General features: G+C 35.3%; 1 protein-coding gene across 6 annotated transcripts in view; it reads right to left on the bottom strand.

Annotated features, from left to right (window-relative positions):
* The window catches only part of VRK2 (VRK serine/threonine kinase 2), a 103,572-nt gene that overhangs the window by 52,970 nt on the left and 37,092 nt on the right, over positions 1-13,510 (bottom strand). The gene's annotated exons all lie outside the window — the stretch shown is intronic.

Raw genomic sequence — 13,510 nt, 5'->3', positions numbered from 1 at the left:
ATAAGCTTCACAAAATATTAATTTTAAATATGGAGACCATGGCTTCTAAATTATAATTATTATGCTGTTTTCTTCAATATTTTCCATTCATCACCACCTTTCAATAACACTCCAGTAGTATATATTCATATTACTGTCATTTGCATAGTATTTTGAGTATGAATTATTTCTTTTTATATGGATCTAATCTGATTTAAAATCAGACATCTTAATATACACATGTTAAGAATAAATTTTGATAATAGGAACACTATTCAGTATCAGATAACAGAGCTAAAATACATTTGATTACTTCAATGATTTTAAAGTAATTTAATCAGAATGTAGTAAAACATAGCAGCATTAAACATTAAAGAATGTTAGATTGAAATAAAATTTGGAACTGACTTTATTTTTATTTGACAAATCATACTGAAAAAATCTCCAAATAGTAAGTTTGTAAAACTAATCCATGAGTAGAGATACACACACGGTATTAAATCTTAAAAACATATTCAGATGACAAATTATGTTGAGACAAAAAAAATTCAGTGAAAGTGTGTATTTTACAAACAATTCCATTAACATAAAACTCATAAAATTTTAAAAGTTCAAGTAACTAAAATCATAGGAATAAATTTCAAAGTCCCTTTGCTCAACTAAAAATGTAGAGCAGAACCTCACTAGGAAGAAAGAAAATGACGTGCATGCTATTGCACGTTACAAGTGACTATAAACACCACGTTATTTAATCTACAGTATAATCCTATCCACGTGATACCAAAATACTTTAAAGTAGCCTTACCAGCTGTACCATCTGGTAATATTATGGTATCATCAAGCTAAGACATACAATACCACTCCAAAGATAATGAAACACAGAAGTATATCACCAGGACTAAATTTTATAAATGTTCAACAAAGGAAATGCTGCCTCTAAAAATGGTACCATATTATGTGCATATACCATGAAAAATTCTTACAAACACACATTTGCACTCCATCTTACAAGAAACTGTAACTGATAAATGGATTATGTTAGAATTCCCTCTAGCAAACAGTGAACAAGCAACTTTAATGAGGCTTATGACCCTACCCTATGGATGAAAGTGAGCATTTTGCCACCAGATACAGGTCAGGTACTACAATTCCCGCTCCCAGATCATTAAGGTTTTTTTGTTTTGTTTTGTTTTGTTTTGTTTTGTTTTTCTAAATTTGAGCTTTTTAACTTTCTTAGCTATGCAACAATAAGTGGACGCTTTGGAAACATTGTAAGAAACATTACCTTCTGCAATGAGCATTAAGCATTTGGAAACATGTTTTCAGAGAATCACAGAATTTTAGAGCTAGAAGGAAATTTTAATATCACTCAGTCAAAGGCTTACATTTTATAGATTGGAGAGCTAACATCCTCACAGGTTAAATCATTTGCCGAAGGCTGCAAGCCTGCTCAATGTTAGGGCTGAGTCTGAAACCTCATCTCCTGACTTTCGGTCCAACACAACTCCCAGTAGTCAAGCAAGTGTTTTTAAAAATCACAGGTTTCCTAAGCCATACTCCAGATGCTGACACGCAGAACTGTTTTCTCCACCTGTGAGGGCCTTTCTCTTTCACTTACCAGGCAGCTTTGGGACAGAGACACATGGAGTGTGGTGGGGTGGAGGCCCTGAAGAGTCAGGGTGCTCTGGGCACTAAGAGAGATGACAGGCATTGCATCAAGACTATCCTTTCGTCCTGAGAGGTCAATAAAGTATTTCCTGAGGGGTAATTACAAAAGCAACACTAACCTAGATGCTGTGAGAAATACAAGAGAAGGGAAGTATACATATCTACATGTCTCAAGGAGTCCATTATAGTTCATAAGACAATATGAAACAACTAAGACTTGAGGGCTCATGTGTTTAAAAAAAAACATTAGAAGCTAAAGGAAATTGGGAATCAGTATAAACCAGAATCATCAAGAAAGACTTCATGTAAAAGCAGGGTTATAAGCTGGTGCATGAAAAAATGATGTGCTTCCATTAAAAGATGCTCAACATCACTGATCATCAGGGAAATGCGGAAATGCAAATCAAAATGACAGTGAGATATCCCCTCACACCTAAAATCAACAACACAAGAATGACTAAAATCAACAACACAAGAAACAACAGGTGTTGGTAAGGATATAGAGAAAGGGGAATACTTTTGCACTATTGGTGGGAATACAAACTGGTGCAGCCACTCTGGAAAACAGTATGAAAGTTCCTCAAAAAGATACAAATAGAACTACCCTACGATCCAGGAATCGCACTACTAGGTATTTACCCAAAGAATACAAATATGCCAATTCAATGGGATACATGCACCCCAATGTTTATAGCAGCAGCATCTACAATAGTCAAATTATGGAAACAAGGCAAGTGTCCACTGACTGATGAATGGATAAAGACGTGGTAAAGAGTGCCTGGATGGCTCAGTTGGTTAAGTGTCTGACTTTGGCTCAGGTCATGATCTTGCATGTGGGTCTGAGCCCCACATGGGGCTCTGTGCTGACAGCTCAAAGCCTGGAGCCTGCTTTGGATTCTGTGTCTCCCTCGCTCTCTGCCCCTCCCTCCCTCTCTCTCTCTCTCTCTCAAAAATAAATAAACATTAAAAATGTTTTAAAGATACACACATATATACAACATACACACACACACACACACACACACACACACACACAAATGGAGTATTACTCAGCCATAAAAAAGAATGAAATTTTACAACTTACAATGACATGGATGGAGCTAGAGAATATTATCTAAGTGAATTAAGTCAGTCAGAGAAAGAAAAATACCATATGATTTCACTCATATGTGGAATTTAAGACACAAAACAAATGAACGAAGGTAAAAATAGAGAGAGAAAACAAGAAACAGACTCTTAAGTCTAGAAAACAAACTGATGGTTACCAGAGGGGAGGTGGGGGGGGGTCATAAGGGTGATGGGGATTGAGGAAGGCATTTGTCATGATGAGCACGGTGTATTGCATATTGTTTATACCTGAAACTAATATTGCACTGCATTTTAACTAACTGGAGTTGAAATAAAAACTTTAAAAAAATGATGTCCTTCTAATCAACAAAGTGGCCTTTTACAGGTGGGACAGCAACTGCACCTCTGAAATAGAAAGATATAAAAAGATGTGCACAAACCCTGATTTTAACTAATGTGCCTCACCTTTTTTCACTAATGACACTGTCAGATACAGCCAAGTGGGTGGTACTCCATGGTAAAACCACCACTTGATGTCATTTCTGGTAATGCCATTTTAAGCAATGAAATAAGAAAGGCACATTCATTCTCTAAATATCATAATGACACCCATAAGCCTCATTGCCAGTAATCAGTTGTACAACGCCATATCATACTTCAAAGTCAGTGAGCTTTCTAAACAGAAGTTAGGAAACTTAAGTAGTCTAAGAGGATGTTGCCTACTTATCTATCAGGGAAGTATAGATTTAGAAACATAATGTTATTTAAAGAATATAACAGGGGCTGCTGGGTGGCTCAATTGGTTAAAAGTCCAACTTCGGCTCAGGTCATGATCTCGCAGTTCTTGAGTTCAGGCCCCGTGTCGGGCTCTGTGCTGACAGCTCAGAGCCTGGAGCCTGCTTCAGATTCTGTGTCTCCTTCTCTCTCTGCCCCTCCCCAACTTGTGCTCTATCTCTGTCTCTCAAAATAAATGCAAAAGAAAGATAAAAAAAAAAAACAATATAACATAATTTTCAACAAAAAATGATAAAGATGACAAAAGAAAGAAGGTAAATGGTGTACACTTTGGGAGTCTTCATAATACCAAATTTGGAAAGTATCAGATGAGTTATGAAGAAATGGACAATATGCAATGAAGACATAGGGAAAAAGAAGAATAAAATAATCTACAATGAGCTAATTCAACTCTCAGTGAGGTTACCTGTCTGATTTTAAGGAAAAACACTGTTTGATCCATGTCTGAATAGTATTTGAAGAGATTTTTTTTTAAAAAACACAGTAAAATGAAAACAGCTCAGAACATCAAGTTTGCCCCCAATGGACTACCCAGAACTTTATTTTGACTATCATCCTTATCAGGACCCTTTCTTTCCATCTTAACTAAAATGGCTGTTTCTACTCAACACCTCTATTTCCTAAGTTTATCTCAATCCTTACAACTCTACTGCTTTGACAAAGGTTGTATAAATGTCAACATTTTTGGCTTTTTCTGTTGCCAAATCATTCAACAATGTCTTCCCTCTCTGCTATTGAATCTCTTTTTCCAGTAGTTTTTTCTCTCCATTAAACAGCTTATTGCTCAAAGTTCTTTTCGCCATAATTTTAACTCAAAATATACATGAAGGGTGAATTAATATTTAAAACTATAATCCAAGAAAACGTTCTGAAAATAAAAGAATCTATATATCAAAAGGGCCCACCAGACATCTGGGAAAACCAATACAAGATGATCTACTCTAAACATATCCTGGTAACACCATTAGACATTATTAGTAAAGAAATAAAAATCCTAAAGGTAGCAAGGGAAAAAGAACAAATAACATATACTGGTAAGAGAATTAAACTAGCAGCAGATTCTTAAAAGCAACATGCAAAACAAGGCAACAACGGATTAGCATTTTCAAGAGATTCAAGGAAAAACACGTGAACTAAATATTTTAAATCCATTCAAGCTATCCCTCAGGGATCAATGTTATTGAAAAAGTGTAACACACGCAAGGGTATTTTGTACCCTTGGGCACTTCTTGAGCAATCAAGTTACTAAAGCATTAGTTTCATCCAATCTAAAGATGAGTAGGTAACTCTGGTAAAAGGACAGAGAGATGAGCATTTAATATACTTAATTATATCTAAGACCAAAACAAGGCTGGTGATAAATGAAGAATATACAAGTGACCCATGTTCTGACAAGGTAAAGTAGTAGGACTAAAAACCAAGAAAACAACATTGAGGGAAAGAGGAAAGTAAAATAAACAATAGTGAATTAGTAGTAGGTGAAGTAAAACTACCATAAAAGACTATCATAGTAGCAACAAAAGGTTAAATATGGATAAAGTGAGCCAAAAGCATCTTTAAAAGGTATAGATACCAAGGCCAATCACTACAACAAAAATATGAGCTTTCATAAATAGTCCTCCCACCCAAAGAAACCTTAAAGAATAAGATCAGAGAAAACACATATGAAACAGAGCAAATATAGATAATGAATATTTACCAAGTAGCACAGCAATGATCTTTATTAAATAAAAACTACAGAACTTGATTCTGGCCCTTGAGGCCACATAGAAACACACTAATAACAGAAGATTTTTAAATACCACTCTTGGTCAAAACAAATCAAGTGAACAAAAACTAAGTAAAGGTATAGATGACATAAATAATATAGTCAATAAGATAGAACTTTTGGACAGATATTAAACTATACACTATAAGAATACAGACTACCTTTTTCTCAAACAGACGTGGAATACTGACAAAAGCTGACCTTCTTCTAAGTCACCAATAAAGGCTTCAGGGCATTCCAAAGAGTAAAATTATCAGAGTAAACAATATCCTGATCATCTTGTTACAAGTCTAGAATTTATTAACAAAAGTTTTAAAAAGGTCCTTCTACATGAAAATTTAAAAACCTGCTGCTGCACAACTTTTTGGTGAAGAAGCAATACAAATCTTCTAAAAGATAAAGATAATAAAAAACATATTAAAATTGATGAGTACAACATAAAGCTGTGACCAGAGGAAAAATCATGGCTTCAAACACTTAGAGAAATAAAACAATTTTTAATGAAAATAAATGAAATAGATCTGAAACTGAAGACCAAGTAAAAAAAGAAAAGGGTGAAATAAAAAGATGATAAGAAATGACATAATAAAGGCAAAATCAGAAATTAATGAGATAGAAAAAGGAAAATATTTCTCAGTAATCAAATCAGAATCCAAGTGAGTTGAAAAAGAAACACCTTTATTAAGGCAGAAAAAAGGAAGAAAGAAATAATAAAAAATAACCAGAGGGAAACAACCATTGAAGTAGAATAAATTTAAAATTCAGAAGAGACTAACTACAATGCGTAACACCATAGAAATACATTTGGAAAAAAAAATAAATACATTTGGAAAACTAGACAAAATGGATAACTATCACAATTGACCCATGTAGAGATAAAAAGCTTAAACAGTTCCATAGGAAGAGGTAGCTACATTACAAGGAACTGCCTCATAGAAAAACAGCAGAACCAGATGATTTCATATTCAAAAACCAATTGGTGCCAATTTAATAGAAATGGTTCTAGAATATAGGAAATGAAGTAAAACTTACAAATTCTTTTTATGAAGTATAATGCTGATACCTAAATCTGATAAAAAAAAATAGTACAAAAATAGAAAATTACAGATCAACATCACTTACAAATACCTATATGAAAATACTACATAAAATATTAGTGAACATACCTCAACACCATATTAAGTAAATAATGTACTATAACAAAGTGGGATTTATTCCTGGAAAGTAAGGTTGATTCAATATTAGAAGCACAGTGATATATCACACCATATTAACTGATCTGAGAAAAATGTGTAATTATTTCCATACACACTAAGTAAATCTTTGATGAAATTCAATACCCATCCCATAAAATGAAAAAATCCACTCGAGAACATAGGAATTGATGGTGATTTCCTTGATATGACTATAAGGACACACACATGTACACACTCACATACATATACGTAGGCACACCTTAGTCCTAAAGCCAGCATCATATTTAATGGAGTAAACTTCAGGCATTTCCATTAAGATCAGGAAGAAACAGGATAATCACTATTTTCACTACTATTTACTACATACTGGATATACTAGCAATACAATTAATTAGACAAAAGAAATCAGAGATACAAGAACCGAAAGACAACTATATCTACTTGTGTCTGAAATGCTTCCTAAGAAAACCCTAGATAATCATTACTAAAACTACCTCAAAGTCAATAAATTAATAGGATATAAAGTGAATATATAGAAATCAACAGGGGCATCTGGGTGGCTCAGTCGGTTGAGCGTCCGACTTCAGCTCAGGTCACGATCTCGCGGTCTGTGAGTTCGAGCCCCGCGTCGGGCTCTGGGCTGTTGGCTCAGAGCCTGGAGCCTGCTTCGGATTCTGTGTCTCCCTCTCTCTCTGCCCCTCCCCCATTCATGCTCTGTCTCTCTCTGTCTCAAAAATAAATAAATGTTAAAACAAAAATTAAAAAAAAAAAAGAAATCAACAATGCACATATACACAAACAATAATCACTTAGAAGATAAAATAGTAGAGTAAAACAGCAGTGACAATACCAACAAAAGTGGTTTAATCTTTAAGAATAAGGGTAGCAAGAAATATAAAAAACTTAATATGAGGAAAAATTAAAATACTCAAGAGGGGCGCCTGGGTGGCTCAGTCGGTTAAGCTTCCAACTTCAGCTCAGGTCATGATCTCGCAGTTTGTGAGTGTGAGCCCCACATCAGGCTCTGTGCTGGAAGCTTGGAGCCTGGAGCCTGCTTCGGATTCTGTGTCTCCCTCTTTCTCTGCGCCTCCCCCACTCACACTGTCTCTCTCTCTCTCTCTCTCTCTCTCTCAAAAATAAATAAACATTAAAAAAATTAAAAAAAAAATACTCAAGAGATAATAAATGTAATACTGATGAAATACAAAATCATTCCTTGCTGTTGAAAAGCATCTATACATCATAAAGACGTCAGGTCTTCCCCAAGTTAATTTAAAAATTTAACAAAATGCCAATAAAAATGCCAACATGTATTTTTTTTAACGTTTATTTATTTTTGAGACAATGCAAGAGACAGAGTGCAAGCCGCAGGCACTCTGAAGAGAATCTGAAGCAGGTTCCCGGCTCCGAGCTGTCAGCCCAGAACCTGACGCAGGGCTCGAACTCACGAACCACGAGATCATGACCTGAGCCAAAGTCAGACCGTTAACCGACTGAGACACTCAGGCACCCCAGCCAACATGTATTTTTTAAATGAAGCTAAACAAAATAATATAGAAACTATAAATATCTAGAGTAATACTGAAAAAGAAAGCTACAAGGCACAAAGCCTCATCAGATATTAAATTATGTTATAAAGCCTCAGATATTAATGCACTAGTATTATAATTAAACATAATTATACAAACCAGAAGGATTCAGTAGAAAGTACAGAAATGAACTCAAGTACATATGGAAGTTTATGATAAAGGTGGCATCTAATATCACTGAAGGCAAAAAAAATTTTTTTCAAGTTTGTTTTGAGAGCAAGAGAGAGCGCAAGCAGGAGAGAGGCAGAGAGAGAGGGAGAAAGAGAGAATCCCAAGCAGTACCCACACTGCCAGCACAGAGCCCAATGCGGGGCGCAAACTCAAGAACCGTGAGATCATGACCTGAGTCGAAATCAAGTCAGACAGTCAACCATCTGAGCCACCCAGGTGCCCTGAAGCAAAATAAATAAATAAATTAATTAATTAAATAAAATAGCATTGGAAAAACTAGAAAATCATTTAGAAAATGACAACACTGAGTCAACACTTCTTCCATGTAAAAGAATAAACTCTAAATTAATAAGAGATTTAAATATAAAAAATGAAAATATACAATTAAATTCATATAAAATCTCTCTGTGGAGCAACGTTTTTAATCATGCTTGAATACCCATAGTAAATAAAAAATTAATAATTTGATCGCATTAAAAATAAAGTTTCACCTTCTATGTGGCAATAAAACATCACAAATATAATCAAAGGACAGAAGGCAAATTGAAAGAACATATTTGTAAAATCTGTAATAGATGATGGGCTTATATATTTAAAGAACTCTTCAAAAGAGAGGGAATAAAAAAACAAAAAAAAAGAGAGAGAAACAGGCAAAAGACATGAGCAGACATTTCACGTACACACACACAAATTATTTAAAACTAGCCCTTTTTCTAGTATCCAAAATCTATAAAGAACTCACCAAATTCCACACCCGAAAAACAAATAATCCAGTGAAGAAATGGGCAGAAAACATGAGTAGAAGAACTTCTATTAACATGAATAGAACTTCTCTAAAGAAGACATCCAGATGGCCAACAGGCACATGAAAAGATGCTCAACGTCACTCCTCATCAGGGAAATACAAATCAAAACCACACTCAGGTATCACCTCACGCCAGTCAGAATGGCTAAAATGAACAAATTAGGAGACTATAGATGCTGGAGAAGATGTGGAGAAACGGGAACCCTCTTGCATTGTTGGTGAGAATGCAAACTGGTGCAGCCACTCTGGAAAACAGTGTGGAGGTTCCTCAAAAAATTAAAAATAGATCTACCCTATGACCCAGCAATAGCACTGCTAGGAATTTACCCAAGGGATACAGGAGTGCTGATGCATAGGGGCACCTGTACTCCAGTGTTTATAGCAGTACTTTCAACAATAGCCAAATTATGCAAAGAGCCTAAATGTCCATCAACTGATGAATGGATAAGAAATTGTGGTTTATATACACAATGGAATACTACTGGGTAATGAGAAAGAATGAAATATGGCCTTTTGTAGCAATGTGGATGGAACTGGAGCATGTTATGCTAAGTGAAATAAGTCATACAGAGAAAGACAGATACCATATGTTGTCACTCTTATGTGGATCCTGAGAAACTTAACAGAAGACCATGGGGGAGGGGAAGGAAAAAAAAAGTTAGAAAGGGAGAGAGCCAAACCATAAGAGACTCTTAAAAACTGAGAATAAACTGAGGGTTGGGGGGTGGGGTGGGAGGGAGGGGGGGGTGGAGTGATGGGCATTGAGGAGGGCACCTGTTGGGATGAGCACTGGGTGTTGTATGGAAACCAATTTGATAACAAATTTCATATTAAAAAAATAATAAAAAAAATAAAACTAGCCCTTTTTGCTTTTGGCAAAAAAGGAATACAGTGACTGGATTTACACTGCCACTGCCTGAGGGAAACTGCATAAAATGAAAGATACAAATGTTTTGGATATTAAATAGGCAGCATATGACTGAGATCCTTGAGAAAATGAGGGAAAAAAAGATGAGTTGAGTCCCACAGATGCCCCAGCTTTCTGCCTGGTGACAATTCCAAACTCAAGAACAGGAAGGGAAATCCTAACGGCAGTACAGCAATCCTGACGACACAGTCATTGAATCCAGCGAGGCTCCCAAAGAGCCTGAAATTGCAGAGAGGAGTTTAGAATAAGAGAAGAGGGAGCTACATGGGGGTAGGGGTAGGGGTAGGGGTAGGGGTAGGGGCAGGGAAAGGAGGGGAGGAAGTTCCAGAAAAATCTGCCTAAGGATCTCCTTACCTGTAGTATAAAAGGTGGAGCCAACGACCAATAGGAGTAGGGAGAAGAATAACTCCCAGGGTTCACAAAGAGCTGGGAGTTGAGTTCTGACCAACCAGAGTTAAGTCCTCACACGGAATTCCATTAGAAATCACAGAACTTCACAGCATAGAACCAGGAATAAACTAGCCACAGAAGTAAAGGCTACTATAGACTCATTTTAGCAAAGCTTAAAAAATAGCCTCAAAATGAACATACTGTCTCGAAGAAATTAGAGATTGATTAGATTAAAAGAAGGGAGAAGCTATATAATGTAAACATTAATCAAAAGAAAGGGGTGTGGTTATATTAATATCAGACAAAGTTGAACAAGTAATATTACTAGCTATAAAAGCAAGAAATGTACTAGCTATAAAAACTCACAATCTCAATCAAAATCCTTGCAGGTTTTGGGACAGAAATTGACAATTCTGTCCCAAAATTGACTGATTCTAAAATATTACAAAAGGAATTGCAAAGTAGCCAGAAAAGTCAAAATAATTTTGAAGAAAAGAACAGAGTTGGAAGACTCCTCCTACTTTCCAGACCATAAACTGTGATAATGACTGTATGATACTGTAACAGAGAATCCAGAAATAGACCCATTCATAGATGATCAATAATTTTGACAGAGGAGCTGAAAGCAATTCACTGGGATTCACTTCAACATCATATGTATGTATGTACACATACATATGCATGTCCCATATGTATATCCACCCTCCCCCTAGAAAAGAGCCTTGATCCTTACCTGGCACCAAATACAAACTTGAAACAGATCAGGAATTTAAATATAAGAGTTGTATAAAACCCCTTGAAGAAAACTTATGAGAAAACATTTTATGATCCTAGCTTAGGACAGAAGTAGCACAAATCATAAAAAGAAAAAAAATCATAAACTGGGCCTCATTATAATTAAAAACAACTGCTTTCTGAAAGACACTGATAAGAAAATGAAAAGATAAGCTACAGATGTCGAAAGCATCTGCAAACAAGTATCTGACAAAATGTTCCTATCCTTAAAAAATAAAGCTCTCTTAAGACAAATCTGATTTAAAAATGGGAGCATATAATTCACCAAAGAAGATAAAAGAGTGGCAAATATATACATGAAAGACGCTCCGTATCATCAGTCATTACATAACTGACGCACATTAAGACTACTAGATATGACACCACATTTACCATAATGGCTAAAATTTTAAAAACTAATGAAACCAAGTGGTGGCAAGATGTGGAGAACTACACGTCACTGGTGGGAATGTGTAACAATGGTACAACCACTCTGGAAGACAGTTTGGCTGCTTCTTTTAAATTAAACATATACTTCCATATAATCCAGAAATCCCACTCCTAGTTATTTACCCAGAAGTTGTTAAAACATATACCTACATAACTTAATGTGAATGCTTATAGCAACTTTACTAATAACTGCCCCCAAACTGGAAAAGACGCAAATCTCCAACAGGTAAACAGATACCCTGTGGTAGTTTTCCATGGAATACTACCTATCATTAAAGAAGAATCAACTACTAACAACTACAGCCCAGGTAAATCTCCCAAACGTCATGCTCGGTGAAGGAAGCCAGACACAAGGGTATATATCCTATAATTCCATTTTTATATGACATTCCTTAAACACACAAAAACTATGGGGGCAGAAATCACCACCAGGGGTTAGGGGAGTGAGAGAAGGGAACTAAGCAGGGGAATGACAGAAAGTGTGAGGATGATAGGAACATTCTGTATCATGATTGCAGTGGTGGTTATATGATATACATGTGTCAAAACACATCAAGCTGTACAGTTAAAAGGGTGAATTTTACTGTTTGTAAATTATACTTCACAAAACCTAACCTTAAAAAAGTATGCAGGCGTTTACAGGATTTTAATATACATTGCCAAATTGCCCTTCCATTAACTTAATTTCTTCTTCTACTCCCATTTAATTTACATTCCCACTGGTGGTCTACAAGTGCCTGCACTTCATCAGCTCGATATCATCAGATTATTATTTCAGGCTTTTCCAATCTGATACGTTCTTTGAAAATGTTACCACTGCATCTCTCTTCTTTTTAGTGATGGTGAACTATTGTTTATCCATTTCTGACAGCTGTATTTCTTCTCTGTTCTGTTAATTCCTTTTAGTAATTGTTTTAAGAAAATATTTAGTGTTTTTCTTATTAATTTTTTTGAGTTTGATACATCTCCTCAAATATCTGTCATAATTCTACTTTCCATTTTGTCATTTCTTTCATTTTTTCAACTTTTTAAACGTAGACATCTTAAAGTTGGAAATCTCTCAATATTTTCTAGGATTTGTTCTTTAGTACCATTATTTAAAAAAATTTTTCCTCCTCCTCAGAGTTCAGGTAAATATTCAACTATGACTTTTTAAATTTTTTATAGAGTCAATTTAAAAAATCTTAAATCTCTTTTGTCTGATTCAGTGGCTACCAGCCACACGTAGTTATTGAAATTTAAATTAATTTAAGCTATTTTCCTGTGTTTTCTTCTGGTTTTATGGTTTCAGGCCTTACATTTAAGTCTTTAATCCATTCTGAGTTAATTTTTATGTGTGGTATAAGATAAGAGTCCAGTTTCATTCTTTTGCGTGTAGCTGTCCAGTTGCCCACCATTATTTATTAAAGAGACTATCCCTTCCCCATTGTATATTACTGGTACCCTTGTCAAAGACTAGTTCATTGTATCTGTGTGAGTTTATTTCTGAGCTCTATGTTTTGGTCCACTGTTTTTATGCCAATAGTATACTGTTTTTATACTATAACATTGTCATATATTTGAAATCAGGAAGTATGATGCTTCCAACTTTGTTCTCAAGATTGCTTTGGCTATTCACGGTCTTTTGTGGTCCCATACGAACCTTAGGATTCTCTTTTCTGTTTCTATGAAAAATGCCATTGGAATTTTGATAGGGATTGCAGTGAATCTGTAGATTGTGTTGGGTAGTATGGACATTTTAACAATATTAGTTCTTGCGATCCATGAACATGGGTCACGGCAATGATTCTTTCAACTGACACCAAAAGCATAGGCAATGAAGACAAAAATAAACAAGTAGAACTACCTCAAACCAAAAACATTCCACACAGCAAAAGAAGTCACCAACAAAATAAAAAGGGAAACTACCAAACTGGAGAAAATATTTGC

Source organism: Panthera tigris, chromosome A3 (genome assembly GCF_018350195.1).
Source record: "Panthera tigris isolate Pti1 chromosome A3, P.tigris_Pti1_mat1.1, whole genome shotgun sequence".
NCBI classification, from domain to species: Eukaryota; Metazoa; Chordata; class Mammalia; order Carnivora; family Felidae; genus Panthera; species Panthera tigris.
Note: the sequence above shows the minus strand (reverse complement) of the source record. Positions and strands in the feature narration are given on the sequence as shown.